This window comes from Panthera uncia, chromosome B4 (genome assembly GCF_023721935.1).
Source record: "Panthera uncia isolate 11264 chromosome B4, Puncia_PCG_1.0, whole genome shotgun sequence".
Lineage (NCBI taxonomy): Eukaryota > Metazoa > Chordata > Mammalia > Carnivora > Felidae > Panthera > Panthera uncia.
This window is the reverse complement of record NC_064809.1, coordinates 42,373,636-42,384,205: the sequence shown is the minus strand read 5'-3', so window position 1 is coordinate 42,384,205 and position 10,570 is coordinate 42,373,636.

The following is a 10,570-nucleotide window of genomic DNA, read 5'->3' as shown; positions in this document are numbered from 1 at the left end:
TTATCAAAGCATCATATGACACTTGTCCCTCTTGCCCCTCTACACAAAAGTACTTGGACAACAGGAATAATTCATTCCATCATGTTTTTATGTAGCCATCACACTTTTTTGTGTTTGCAGTTTGCTATGTTGTGTTTACATTTAACTGGTACATGAAATACTTAACCCTAACATCCCCTTTACTGTCTTCTAGAAATCTCATCCTCTTTGGCCTCCTCCTCATTCTATCAATTTTTTCTTATTTCTCTTGTCTTGGCCTCTTGCCTTTTATTGTTTTATTTTTCTCCCATCATCTCTTAAGGATTTGATCCCCTCCCATAATATACACCTTTTCCTTCTCACTCTCTAGATACCAATTGATCTTCTTCTTTTTGGCCCCACTTTCTTTCTCCAAACATTAAATAATATTTTTCATCATGATTCTAGCAAGCCCTCTTCTCTTCTCTTTATACATACTAAAAATCCTGTGATTTAATTTGCATCTATATTTTTTATGTTTCCCAAATATATGCCTCTCTTTCTACATTTCAGCCCCGTGAATCCCACTGCCTACTGTACTTCGTTAGCCACATGTCCCACAGGCGCTTCAATAACATTCATTATTTACCCCCAAACTAGCTTATTTGACAGAGATCCTTATCTCAGTGTGTGACAATATCATCGCTAAACAATTATCTAAGTATCAACCTTAACTCCTTCCCTGTCTCATCTCTTTCATTTTACTTATTTACTGTTGGTAATGGACCCATGTTGACCTATCACATGAATGATTCACTGATCCATTTGCTTTTATCCACATTGCCATGTCGCCTTAGGTCAGACCACCAGTCTTGAGGGCCCACATGTGCCAAAAATCTCTTCTAGATGGTGGGGCTATAGCAATGAAAGAAAATAGTAAGAAATGGCTATCCTTGTGGAGCTCACATTTGAATGGGAGATATACACAATATATGTAATCTAATCAAACAATATATGTAGGCATAAAATTAACATCATAGAGAATCAAAATATAGGAAATAGGAAGGTGATAAGTGTTAGGGAAAAGAAAAACTGTAGAGATGAGTAGGAGGACCCACAACATCCAAGGAGACAGGAAGAGGAGAAGGACTGAAATACTGAGTAGATTTAGGTTCGACCTCCTTAAGGCAGTGACATTTGAAGAAGGGTCTGAAGGAGGTGAGGGAGTTAACTACATAGATGCATTGGGGAAGAATCTTCCAGGCAGTGAGAGCAACTAGAAAAGCAGGAAGGGAGGAACATGTGGTGGAAACATGTCTTCTGTGTTCACAGAGCAGCAACTACTTCAGTGTGACTAGAATTGAGAGAGCAGAGGGGAGCATATAGCAGGGGGGAAGGAGGTGGGAATCATAGCGGGGAGTTAGATCAGGTAGGGCATTGAGGGTCACCATTGGGACTTTAGCTTTCCCATCTCTCCCAACTTTTCTTTCTTTTTACAAAAAGCATGCATATATACACAAGATATGGTGGTCCTGGGGGAGACCCCCCCAACACACACACACACACACACACACACACACACACACACAGCTTTCGGATGTAAAAGTGCAAGAGTAGAAGTGTGGAGATCTGGTAGATGCTATCATGTAATCCAGACAAAAGATGACAGTGGTTTGGACCAGAGTTTGTAGCAGTGGAGACGGTAAGAAGTGATCAGATTCTCAGTGTATTTTGAAGGTAAAACCAGTAGAATTTCCTCCCGGATTGTATATAACAAATGAGAAAAAGAGCGGTCAGAAATTATTTCCATGCCTTTGGTCCGAGCTACTGGAAAAAAAGAATCGCCATCACCTGAGCTGGCTGTGACTGAAGGTTGAAGGAGGAATTCGTGTTCGGACTTGGTGAGTTTGTGATTTTTATATACTCAAGTGGAGATATCAAGTTGGAAACTGAACAATCGATACAGGAATTTGGGCGAGAGCTCTGGGTTAAAAAAAAAAAAACTAATTTGGGAGAGATTAGAACCTAGAGAAGAGTCAATGAGAAGAGATTGCTCAGCAGTTAAGTCTGCTGTGAGTACTCGAACCTTAAGAGGTGGGTTAGGGGCAGGTTAAGGAAGAATCAGTAAATATGACTCTGAAAGAGAGACCAGTGAAATAAGAAAACCAAAACAGTGTGCTCACGAAGGCCGAATGAAAAAATGTATCAAGGAACAAGGGGTGATCGACAGTGTCGAGCGCTCATGATTAATCAAGTAAAAGAAATATTGCAAATTGATCATTTACCGACTTGTAAAAAAACATTACCCACAAAGGGACATCATAAACCAAAGTAAATTGCATTCATTCTTTAGGACAAACATCTTAGAAGAGTCATGTTTTGGGAGGAGTAAATTTTTCCTAAACTTCCTAAGAGTCTGTGGTGTTAATAAAAAAAAAAAAAAATATATATATATATATATATATATATATATATGCTGATCTCTTACCTAGACCAATTTAATTAGAATCTCTAAGGCAGGAGTATTGCCAAAAGTCTATTGGAAATGCAGAATGTCATGTTTTACCCAAACACATGGAAACAGAATCCACATTCAGACAAGACCGTCAGAGGACACACGTGCATCTGAAGGTTTGCACAGACCATCCCTGAATTATTCCCTTGGAGAAATCTGCAAAAGTTAGGATAGCAATCATTCTTGCTGGTCCTCGATGTTTGAGAGCTTTCACTCTCTCCCTGCTGTGCCAAATAACATCTCATCACTTATCTTGCTTACAACTGTCTTACTTCTCCTCTTCCCCAACCATCTGCAATATCTGAAATAAAACATGCTGGAGAATGCACCCTTCTGTGTTTGCGGTTGCTCGCCCAAGAGTATCCTTCCTTCTTCAATTTAGAGAACTTGTGTTTTGCTCCGGCCCCGGGGTGGTTTGGGATGAATCATAATTTTAAGCCAATCACATTATCACAGTTCTCACTGTGAGTGAGTGGTGTCCGTGGGTCAGGTTCCCTGGGTATAGACTCTGGGTGGAGGGGGTTTACTGAGGGGAGCTTTAAAGAACACCACCCATGGAGGAGAAGAGAATCTGGATTGTATAGAGAGAGCTATACAATTGAGCTGCGATGGGCCCCAACAAAAGTTTCAGCCTGCAGAAAGCTTTGGTGCTGGGATCGGCTTTTAGAATTCTCCCACTTAAGGCAAGGGAGCCAGGTCTTGATATCACCACCGTAGTGGTTATTGGATACCAAGCTTACCCTAAGAAGGGGGAACTTGGATGAAAAGTCTCTCTGACACTGAGGGAAATTTTCAGAGCTGAATTCATCAGAGAGCCAACAGTCGCCAACACGTCTAGAAACTGGGATTAGGAGTATTTCTGTCATAGATAAGAGTATCTAAAGGACACATCCCAGGTCGCTACTCTGGTCTAGCAGTGAGATACAAGAACCAGATCCGACTAAGGACCTACTACGGGGATGTCTCTTGGCACAGCATCTGGGATGGTTTTGCTCCTGGGTAGAAAAAGAGAAAGAGAGAGGGAGGGAGAGATTCAGGAAATTTAGGAGAAGAAAATTCTTCTGCCCCCTCCCTTTAAGATCGAGATATTATTGGGAATAAATCACCTTCGGTAGCGCAGAAGCCAAACTGGGACTAGAAAGGCAAGACGATGCTGACCCATCAAGTGGCAGAGCAGAAAGAATGACAGAAAGGGACGAGCTGCTGAATCAGGGCCAATACCACCCTCCTCAGAATTTGTGCCACATGAGGTAAATGTTTGATATTTTTGAAGTCTCTGTTAGTTAAGCATTCTGTTCCTTGCAGCTGGTGAAGATTTTCTCATCGTTTTTTCCCAAATTCTTCATCTTTTTTCCCCCTGTCGTATCTTTCTAGAGAACTTGTGATATCTCCTTTTTTAAGTTCTTTCTTGATTCCTAATCCCGGGGAGATCATGTTGGAGAGGGGCCAGTACAAGGCTGACTGACTGACATGAATCATCCGTTGTACACAGTAATGTTCTTTACAGCTAGAACGTGAAGGATGGCGGGGCGAGTGCATGTGTGTGTGATATTTAGTCTCGGTAGGGACTTGTCCTATGTTTTCTCTGTGCCAGGCACTGGGCTAATCACTTTAAATATATTAATTTAGGGGCATCTGGGTGGCTCAGTGAAATGGCCGTCAGTGAAACGGCCAGCTCTTGATTTCCGCTCAGGTCATGCTTTCGTGGTTCGTGAGATCGAGCCCGCATTGGTCTTGGTGCTGACAGCTCAGAGCTTGGAGCCTCTTTCAGATTCTGTGTCTCCTTCTCGCTGACCCTCCCCTGTTCATGCTCTGTCTCTCTCTGTCTCAAAAATAAATAAAACATTAAAAAAATTTTTTTTTAAATAAAAAAATAAAAGACAGGGTGAGTAAATGGAGTTTCCCCTGGGCTACAGCAAAAGTAGAACTTCATTTACGCAAAGGGGTTGTAGTTACTGCAAACCGGTCCCAGAGGGGTGCGTTTGCTCCCAGTCCCGCTCTGCCTGAAGGATGAAGTCGGCCGCGGCTGGCAGGAACCTTCTGGAAATTTTTATAACTTGCTTGCAAAACTTCGATGCCAAAATCAAAACAAGTTTACAGACACCTCGTTGTTTTCAGGAAGGGCAATTCAGAAGAGAACACCGTGAGCTCGCTCCCCCTGACAGAGGCCCACCACAGGTACATACTCTGGTTCTGCACACAAAGAGAGGTCTGAAGGGAGAACACGGGTGAACATCGCTTACCATCGACTGCCCGAAATGTCTGCCTGCTGGGGTTGTGGGTAGACTTCTCCTCAAGAACAGGTTCCACAGAGGAAAGGACAAGTTCTCATTTGTTACCTGACTCATAGCAAGTTCCTGGCAGATCTCTAAGCCTTTTGGCCTCTGTCCTAACACTCGACGTTATGCAATAATGACAGTCATGGTTTGCAAAAATGGTTAGGGTTCTTCCCAGAAGTTTCATGTTTTACCATTAAAACTTATGAACAACACCTGAGGAGACCCACTTTAAAGAAAGTGAAACAGGGAGGGTGGGAAGGACATAGCACAAAACGGAAGGTATACTTCACAATTAGCTTTGGAACTGAGAATATATTTTCACTAAGATGGGAAACATAATTTCATCCTTTTCTTTCTTATTTTGACTTTTTCTTTAAGTTTATGTATTTTTAGAGAAAGAGAGAGAGAGAGACCAAACGAGGGGGGGCAGAGAGAGAGGGAGAGAGTCCTGAGCAGGTTCCACACCGTCAACGCAGAGCCTGACGCAGAACTTGAACTCACAAACTATGAGATCATGATTTGAGCCAAAATATTGAGTCCGACACTTAACCGACTGGGCCACCCAGGCACACCTTATTTTGACTTTTCATGAGTATTTATTACCTGCTTACTTTTTAACAGTATCTATTGCCTATATATTTTAAATCCAATATAACTGGATTTAAAATGTCCTTGTATGTCGCATACACAAATATATTGAAATAAAAGCACACAGTATCAATTAATAATATTAAAATAATATATTCAAAAACATACAGACTTGGACTTAAGTCTTGTTTATATCTCATTTTGACAATTACTGGACTCATTTTCTTGCTTTCGTAAAGGAAGTTGCTGTTGTTCTTTTGAAAACATTTCCCATAAAGGGAATCCCAAGATGCATTTTAGACCAGAGCCATGATCTTGAAATTAACGGCATTAGTTTAGATTCTGTTCGCACCTCTTTATTAGTAACTACAAGGAGGCCTTATCCCAAATTTACTCTTTTATACTTCATGATGATTTCATCTCTACTTTACAGGATGAAAAATGAAAATTTCTAGGTAAATAGAAAAAGAGGGAGGGGCGCCTGGGTGGCTCAGTCGGTTAAGCGGCCGACTTCGGCTCAGGTCATGATCTCGCGGTCCGTGAGTTCGAGCCCCACGTCGGGCTCTGTGCTGACAGCTCAGAGCCTGGAGCCGGTTTCGGATTCTGTGTCTCCCTCTCTCTGACCCTCCCCTGTTCATGCTCTGTCTCTCTCTGTCTCAAAAATAAATAAACATTAAAAAAAATTTTTTTTAAAGAAAAAGAGGGATTTCCCACGTTGGAAAGATTACACCAGTTTTGCCTGATGCAAAACCCAAGCCATCATTTTCTCCACTTTCTCCACACCCTGAACTTTACAAATGAAATCCTTCCTTGCTGGCGAAAGCTTTCCCAGGATAGAAGGGAATTTCCCCATGCGATGGACTGAAAATCAGAAGCCACCGTTCTGCATTTCCTATGTAAACAACATTCTTTTTTTTTTAATTTATGTATTTACATTCAAGTTAGTTAACATACAGTGTGATATTGGTGAGTACATATGACACCCAGTGCTTCTTAGTCATTGAATTTATCCCAAAAACCTTGTGTGTATCTGGTTTTTTGTGCACATACATTTCTGTTATTGTTACTGTTTCACATTTAAATTTCACACTTAAACATCTAGGTAACTTTTACCAAATTTAGAGGGTGTGTTTGAGAGAGACACTCACGCACATGTGCACGCGCACACATTTACACACAACGTCTACCATGCAAAATTCACTTTGGAGGTCCGCGAGGGACATCTCAAAGCAATAAGCAATCGTAGTCTCAGTCAGATGCAACTGAATTACAATCACAGGCAAATATAAATAACATTAAGAGGATCATTTTCTAAGTTATTATAATTCCATGAAGAGAGAAAATAAACCATAATTCCAAACATGAGCCCCAAACAAGAAAATTATAGGGTAGATACTACAAATTTTAGTTGCTAATTGTCAATCTAGAGAATTCTCATATGGGGAAGTCAGTCGAGTGGGCTTAATGGTAGATATGTATTTATTTATCAGAGGGGTATGTATTCCAATGTTTCATAATTATGATTGTCTCCACCAAACCAGATCAGATTACATGCATGGGTGTAAGTACAAACTCAATTCACCTTATTAAAAAGAAGTGTTATGTGAGGTTTTTCTCTCACTTAACAAACTTAAACATTTACAGCAATTACCTTGTGTTTTTGAAACTCTTCATGTTGAATTTCCTCTTACTGATATTAGATTTCAGGCATCCAAATTATAATATGGTAAAAAAGTCTTAGAAAGCATTTGACTTCCAGGTATGCTGGCTGCTGCTATGATTGTGTTCTGCATTTTGATTAACAAAGGTGTTCTAAATATAGACACCACTTTGGAATCACAGCTTAGAGTGAGTGTTATAACACGGGGCAAAGAAATCCCAAGGAATCAGTAACAGAAAAGCATGGAGGGAGGTAGATTTTTGTTGTCGCTTTTTATAAGGGATAACATAAAGGATCACCAGTCCGAAACTAGATCCCATCTGTGATAGAGAGAAGCATGAAGTTAAAGGCATAAAGACAGTCTTCATCAACTAAATGGGACCAAATTTCTTTAGGTTTGGCCAAAATCTTTAAGGTAAAGAAATATACAATACAAGGCTGTCTTTTTTTAGAAAGAGGTGAGCCATGATCTTGAAATTAACGGCATTAGTTTAGATTCTGTTCGCACCTCTTTATTAGTAACTACAAGGAGGCCTTATCCCAAATTTACTCTTTTATACTTCATGATGATTTCATCTCTACTTTACAGGATGAAAAATGAAAATTTCTAGGTAAATAGAAAAAGAGGGAGGGGCGCCTGGGTGGCTCAGTCGGTTAAGCATCCGACTTCGGCTCAGGTCACGATCTCACTGTCCGTGAGTTCGAGCCCCGCGTCGGGCTCTGTGCTGACTGCTCAGAGCCTGGAGCCTGTTTCAGATTCTGTGTCTCCCTCTCTCTGACCCTCCCCCATTCATGCTCTGTCTCTCTCTGTCTCAAAAATAAATAAACGTTAAAAAAATTGAAAAAAAAAATGAGTTTATTCAAGAATAGCAGAGGGATTGCAATTCGAGACAAGCAAATTATGGCCAACCATAGACAAGTCCAGAGAACAAAGGAGGAGAGCATCCTTCCATAGAGGAAAGGAGGAAGGTGGAAGGAGTCGTTTTGAACAAAAGTGTATTGAAGGAAAATGAGAGTTCGAAGCAGTGGTGACTTCTCATTGCCGCCAAAAGAAAATGATCCTACTTCCTGCTGGACTATGCAAGCTGGGACAAGTGCAGGTGCCTAAAAGCCCTCCTTTCATGGCTTGCCAACTGCCATTTGACTTAATATATTTTTATACCTGAGCACTGGATAATTACTGGCTTTAGTCCTTTTCATTGTCTGGAAGGTGCAACAGTCAGAATCCAGCAAAAACCACTATTGATTGGAAAGGTGCATCTTTCTGCATTAAAAGGACAGTGTCTAATTCTGGATTACACTGTCTAACCACTATAACACCACTGTCAAAATGGGTTTTTGCTTTTAAAATTGGGGGATCAAGAGTGCTTCCTTCATTGTGATATATATATAGTGAAACATTATTCAAAAAAAGAGAATGAAGAGAATCCTACCATTGTTGGACCCTAAGGGCATTATGCTAAGTGAAATAAGTCAGAGAAAGACAAATGATGTGTGCTCTCACTTATATGTGGAATCTAAAAAAAGAAAGAAAAAAAAAAAAAGAAAAAACACAGAAAAAGAGATTGGATTTGTGGGTACCAGAGGTGAGGGATAGGGGATGGGGGGTTGGAAGAAGGTGGTCAGAAGGTACAAACTTCCAGTTAAAAGATGAATAAATACTAGGGATGTATTGTACAACATGAGGACAATAGTTAACGCTGTTGTACGGTGTGTTTGAAAGCTATTAAGGAAGTAAATCCTAAGAGTAAGAAAATAAGAACGTTTTTCTTCTTTTTCTTCTTTTTTTGTATTTATATGAGATGATGAATGTTAATGAAACAATATGGTAACCTTTTCATAATGTATGTTAAGTCACATCATTATACTGTATACCTTAAACTTACACAGTGCTGTATGTCAATTATATCCTAATAAAACTTAAAAAAAAAAGAGTACTTACTTCAAACACACATAAGGTGAGTTCAATGAATAGCAAGAAGTTTTCTTTCTTGCTAGAATTAAACTCTCCTACTTTACTCCCTAAGAATATGCTACCTTGTGAGCAGAGGCAAAATTCTATGGAAAATCTGAAATTGACTAAAAGCCATAAGTAATTCAAAAGGGGCTTTTATTATACAGAGAAAGACAGATACCATATGTTTTCACTCTTATATGGATCCTGAGAAACTTAACAGAAACCCATGGGGGAGAGGAAGGAAAAAAAAAAAAAAGAGGTTAGAGTGGGAGAGAGCCAAAGCATAAGAGACTCTTAAAAACTGAGAACAAACTGAGGGTTGATGGGGGGTGGGAGGGAGGGGAGGGTGGGTGATGAGTATTGAGGAGGGCACCTTTTGGGATGAGCACTGGGTGTTGTATGGAAACCAATTGGACAATAAATTTCATATATTGGGAAAAAAAATAAACATTTAAAAAAAAACAAAAGGGGCTTTTATTAATTTATTTTAATTATTATTTATTTTAACTAATAAAATATTAATTAACTGTTTTAATTATTTATTTTTATTAATAAAATATTGATAACTAATTTAATTATTTATTTTAATTAATAAAATATTAATTAACTATTTTAATTATTATTTATTTTAATTAATAAAATATTAATTACATATTTAAAATAGCATTAGCGTTTATTAAAGGCTTGTGATAGTCTAACCATTGGAAAGTTAGCCATGAATAAAAACATACCAGCTGTGCGTTTGAGATTCTGACAGTCACGTGCAGACATAACATAAAAGCAATCATTTATACGGGAATATGATATTCTATAATGGAGATATCTACCTGGAGTAGATACCTATCTACCTGGAGTCTAAAACAGTGTCAACTAATTTCATCTGGAGAATCATGAAAGTAGAGCTGGCAGAAAGAAATTCATAGGGAGACATTCTAGATAGAGGATTTGGCACATTATACATATTCATGGAGAGGTAGAGTGTGTGGTTCATGTAAGAAATTGCTCGAGTTTTCATGGAAATTAGCAAAGAGTGTCTTAAGGAAGTGGAAAGTGCTGAAGGGTGGGTAGTTAAGGACTTCTTAAGAAGAAACTCGCTAAAGAGTCTGGGATTTATCCTGTAGGTAATTATGGACCATTAAGGAGTTTTTAAAGAGGACATGATATTATTAATTTACCTTTTTGGGGGGAAAGTTGATCTATTGGCAGCATAAAATGATCTCCTGCTGTTTTCAATAGAAAGGCAGTATTCGAGGCAGAGCCTAGCAGAAGAAATCCTTCGTGACCCGTGATAACATCACAGCCATCACGTGAGTGGCTTCCAAGAGTTTCTTACTTGGCAATACTCTTGGAATGGAAAAGAAGATAATACAATGCAAAAAAAAGGGGGGGGGTAATGCTTCAGTGTCCTGCCAAGATACCTTTATTTCACAGATCACGAGGCCTTGATAAGGTTTACCTCGCTCCACTCGGATTCATCTTTCCATGTTTCCCTAACTGTGAATGCTAAGGTGATGTCTTTATCTTCCAGAAGTCTTCTTATGGTTCTATGGCAAATTGCTCCCACGACCTTCCTGACCTCTGTTTACTTACCAAGGAATAAAAAGAGATGTACC